The sequence below is a fragment of the Lucilia cuprina genome, chromosome 5 (genome assembly GCF_022045245.1).
Source record: "Lucilia cuprina isolate Lc7/37 chromosome 5, ASM2204524v1, whole genome shotgun sequence".
NCBI classification, from domain to species: domain Eukaryota; kingdom Metazoa; phylum Arthropoda; class Insecta; order Diptera; family Calliphoridae; genus Lucilia; species Lucilia cuprina.
The window spans coordinates 30,486,395-30,491,929 of record NC_060953.1 but is presented as its reverse complement, the minus strand read 5'-3'; the positions used below and the strand labels follow the sequence as shown (position 1 = coordinate 30,491,929).

Here is a 5,535-nt window from a genome sequence, read left to right as displayed (position 1 = left end):
TCGATTACATCCAAAAACTGTTCAAATTGCATTACTACATTCGACTTTACTGTCGTCAGAGTTTAACCCGATAAAGAATTAATAGTGAAATCGGGTTTACACTTACGAATACTCATGTAAAAACATAAAAGACCTCTTATCAGATTTTTCAGCGTATTTTCAACGTTTCGATCCTCACTTATTAAAAATATCCAAATTAAATTGCTTGAAAATATCGACATTCTGCCTTGAAATATTGACGTTCATAACACAATAAGAATGTGGCAAATTGATTAGATGTCATGAAAGAATTGCATTATTCAAAATGTAATCCCCATCATCTAATGACCCATTCCAGTACTTTCCTTAACCTCTTAAAGTCCGCGCAACCACACTACTGATCATAAAGATTCCCATGATCATAAAGATCGATCTACGGGATGACAGGCAAACCATTGAATAATGACCTGACAATTCCCCAGCATATACTGGCGTTCCACTACATGAACGGTAAGAGATACCGATCGGGTTTAGGAATCCAGCATATGCTGCTTTGTACACAGACCTGTTCGAAGAGAGTATTATCCAACCCATTAGGTATATAATATATCAGTCCATAAACCAACATTCTCTCCCCGCGATTTTGGGTATTAAACCACAGCCACTACGTCCCCGAAGGAACCTCAACCAACTGACCAGCCAGGACATATTCCTGCGGGGAACTGGCCACCCGTAGTGCCAGATTATACGGTGTTCTGCTTAGAACTCATGCCAAATCATTCTGAGGCGAAGCCAAGGATACATTTGACATCACCAGTTTATAGTCCTGGCATACTAGAGGTATTGATTGAGGATGTGAGAAGGGCAAACTCATGCCAAATCATTCCGAGGCGAAGCCAAGGATACATTTGACATCACCAGTTTATAGTCCTGGCATACTAGAGGTATTGATTGAGGATGTGAGAAGGGCATATATAAGTTTGTCATTTGGTTTGTAATTTTTATAATATAATTTTCCGACCGAAGTATATATATTCTAGATCCTTATAGGTAGCGGAGTTAATTAAGCTATGTCCGTCTGTGTGTTTGTTGAAATTAGTTTTTAGAGGAACTCAGATATCGGCGAGTTCCTAATCTTCAATAATTCTGTTAGACATGCTTTCGAGATTTAAAATCAGCAAAATCCGTAAATACCGGAGATATTGGTAGCGGAGTTAATTAAGCTATGTCCGTCTGTGTGTTTGTTGAAATTAGTTTTTAGAGGAACTCAGATATCGGCGAGTTCCGAATCTTCAATAATTCTGTTAGACATGCTTTCGAGATTTAAAATCAGCAAAATCCATAAATACCGGAGATATGAGCAAAAATCCGAGACAACCTCTGAAAATTTCATCAAAAATTCAGATTTTTTTCATGCTCAGACAGAAATAGCAAAAAATAAAAACAAAAAGTTAGAAGCCAAAAAAAGGAACTTTTTGGTACTTTTTCGTTTTTTAAAAGGTACTTTTTGAATTTTCGATACTATTGAAACTAGGGATATGAAATTAAGTATGTAGAGTCTGAATTAGGTGAGAACCCATAAAAGGGAACTTTTTAGTACTTTTTCGTTCTTCAAAGGGTAGTTTTTGAATATTCTATAATTAGTGTCCGACCGAACGTTCGGGTACGGGTTCGGAGTTCGGTAAACAGTGAGGTTCGGCCAATGGTCGGTGTTCGGCGAAATTAAAATAAAATGTTTATTTATCATATTTTTACATCATCAGTTTTAAAAATTAAAATAAAATGTTTATTTATCATATTTTTACATCATCAAACAGTTTTAAAAATGCTGAAAATTTGTTAACAGAAGTTATCAGAAGTTATCCTGGCTGTACAATAAATTTCCAATTTATAGGTACAAAACGCCTTTTCAACTGTTCATTTTTTCGGCTGATTTGAAAAACAGTTAACCAGAAAGTGATTAAAAAGCTAAGAAAAGTTACACAACAACATTTAATTTGAATTATATAGTTTCGACTATAAATCTTTGATCTCAGTTGTAATATTGAAATTTTCTAGGTCCTTATTCTTAAATGATCTAGCCATGTCAGTCAGTCAGTCTCTTAAAAGAACGATAGGACCTAAACTATTGTTGCAGATTGATTGGTATTCAAAATAATCAAAATCGGTTTACATTTCAACATAACCTCCATATAATGTTCGCTTTAGAAAATGACTAACGTTCATAACAGGCTTAAAAATACTAGTATTTTTTATGAAATTATACTCAAACTTTTTATGAACCGAAATTTCATATAAATCGGTAAATTGAAATTTGCGAATTGTGTTAAGTATTGTAATTATATTATCTTTATATTATATATATATATTTTTATTTTTTTAGAAACTGTAATTTTACTGATTCGATAAAATTTATTTTGATTTCGATACACATTTAAAACGAAATTTCGATAACCTTGGATCGTAATATGATAATGTATAACAATATTATGATACATACAAAAATATCATGATACAATATTTTGACGGTATTTAATCATAATATGATATTTTAAAATTGTTACAATAACGATAACATGTTTATACTACAATCATAATTTTAACCGCAGCCATGTTTTTATCTGCGTGCTCTTACAGAGAATTATATCATTGTCAATGAATCGTTTAAAAACCAAAAATAAATGTATTGAGATATATGCATTTCACAAAAATAGTTTGTTATTAGAAATTTATCACTCTTTGGGATTCGGAATTAGTTGATAATTGGCCCAATTGCTAATTAAAGACTCTTTCAAAAAATCTTTCGGATGTTCATATTTTGGTTTTAAATGTTATAAATGTATTACTTTTGTGTTCGGAACCGAACGAAATTTTGAGTTCGGTCGGACTCTATCTATAATATTAAACCTAGGAACATGAAATTAAGTATTTAGATTCGGAATTAGATGAGAACCCATAAAAGGGAAATTTTTTGTACTTTTTCGCCTTTCAAAAGGTACTTTTTGAGTTTTCTATAATAATGAACTAAGAAATATTAAATTATGTATGTATAGCCCGGATTAGATAAAATCACATCAAAGGGGATTTTTGGTACTTTTTCGTTCTACAAAAGGTACATTTAGAATTTTCTATAAATTGAATCTAGAAACATGAATTAAAGCATGTTGAGCTCGAAGAAAGTGTTTTTTAACACACAATGGTGAAGGGTATATAAGATTCGCCACATATTCGAATGTAGAATTCTTACTTGCTATAAGCATAAGTTGCCATCGCAAACTTCTAAATTTGACTTTCCAGTTTTGTTCAAATCCAGCAGCAACACTCAAAAAAATTTTTCCAAATTATATAATGCTATTTGTTTTTCTTTCCGTTTTAGTTTAAAAGCTGCGCAGCAGTATGATATAGTCAATGCATTCGAAAAAATACAGCAATTTACAATAAATCGCCATATAACGACGATACTAACACTTTAACCTCTTCAAGTAATCTTGAAAAGTATAATCAGTGTAAAAAATATTAACAAATTAACAACAATTAACCGTTATATATGTATGTATTTCATTAAATGTTGAAGTTATAAAGACGATTTTAGCGTTTATAACTGATGACAACAGATTTTAATTTTCGCAGAAATTCAACCCGTACTTTTTAAAATTCGCAAAATGGAGAAAACGCATATGTGGAGTGTACATATATTTTAGGTGAAATATTTATTCTTTCTTAATTTATACAAGACTCTATAAGTGTTGGGCCTGGATCTGTATTTATGTGAATGTCGCTGCACCACATCTGCAAAGAATAAAGAGTCCAACACACTAACAATCAAACAAACAAGAAGAAGGCGACATCGACGATTAACGACAATCAAGACTACAAAAAATGCGATCAGTCAGTAAAACTCCAAAGAAAGACTCATTCTACATACGGCGACGTCGACCAGATTGTGAAAACAAACAAAACAACAACGATATTCACAAAAATAAAATAAAAAAAAATAAATAAAAAGTTAAACGAAGAAAACATGAAATTTAATAAAAAGTGAAAAAACTCAAATTCGGACGAAGAATGAAAACAACACACATGAAATTTGCGAGAATTTTGCAGCACAGACTATAAAAGCTAAAAATCATTTTAAACTCGAGTTTATTAAAACGAGTGCTGTGCGAGTGTCAAGATCAATCGGTCGATGTTAACGGACATAACGATCAAAATACATAAATCGAAGTATGTACTTAAAAAAACATACATATGTACATACCAAATATACATACATCCATACATACATACATATATGTACGAAAATGTATATACATTGCTGCATCATGATAATGGAACAAAAGTGAAATTATTTTAAAAGGAGGCAACGCCCTGTTTTTGTCTTGCTTATTTTTTTCTGATCAATTACAAAAAAAAAATCAAAATAACAAGAATAATAAAGTGAAAATCCATTAATTACAGTAGAAATTAAACAAAATACCGATTTGAGAACATTTTGCACACAAGTGAACTATTTAATTTAAATGATCTAACTTATTATCACAGGTGGATTAGAAAGCAGCAGCACTATTAAAAAAATACAACATGAACAACAGCACACTCAATATTCGCACGTTCAAAAGTAGCAATAGAAAACAAACAAAAAATCACATACAAGTAAAATAAAAAATAAAACTAGCAACAACAAACCGAAAAGAAACTAAGAAATAAAAATAGAGAAATAAACAAAAAATAGTAAATAAAAATCGAAAGTGTTCTACTGACATGGATTACTTTTACCGGCGCCAACACTAACAACAACAAAAAGAAAAAGCCTTAGCAACAATAAAAAACTTCAACATCCACGATTTATTCTTCGTAGATATACGATCACTCACACCCATTCAGTGGGAAGGTGGGAGGTGGTGAATCTAACTATAATAGAAAACCAAACAATACTGAGATATGACAAACACAACCATACCAACATACAATATAGAGAAAACTAAACAAACCTAATGTAGAGGTCGAGAGAGACACCAGACAACATTTGCTCCCCACATTAAAACACAATTGCAAATGCAACTATTTCATTTGCAAGAACTTGCACTTGACATTGACTACTGAGCACTGTCAATGTTTTCATGTTCATGAATTTTTACCTTACGTTGACTGTTTAGTGAATTTCCCCAAAAAATTCCTATATGTTTTAGAGCTTAAATTACCTGATGAATGCCACGAATTCAATTTTGTGTTTTTAATTACTTCTGTTTTTATTTTCTGATATTTAAAATCGAAACAATATTTTCAAAATATAAAGCATCGGAATGCAAACAGAATGTAAACTTGTTAAAAATTATGCTTTTATTTCTTCAATTTTTCGTTTTTAATCTAGAGTTTATTATATATAGCAAATGAGTTGGAAATAGGCAATGAAATAATGCTTCAATAGAGCTAAGAAAAAAATCGCTGAATTGACATTACTCATGGATGTAGAGTACAATAAAGTAAAAATAGTTCCATGTTTTTTGATTATTTTGTGGATGAGAGTGTTTAAAGAGTAAAGTACGTTCATACACG

At 31.2% G+C, this 5,535-nt stretch overlaps 1 long non-coding RNA gene across 1 annotated transcript; it reads left to right on the top strand.

Moving 5' to 3' along the window:
- The first annotated feature begins 3,361 nt into the window (after window positions 1-3,361).
- LOC124420182 lies at window positions 3,362-4,708 on the top strand. The gene is made up of 2 exons (XR_006941089.1): window positions 3,362-3,528; window positions 3,610-4,708. It is a non-coding gene; the product is annotated as an uncharacterized LOC124420182 (long non-coding RNA).
- The last annotated feature ends 827 nt before the right edge of the window (window positions 4,709-5,535 follow it).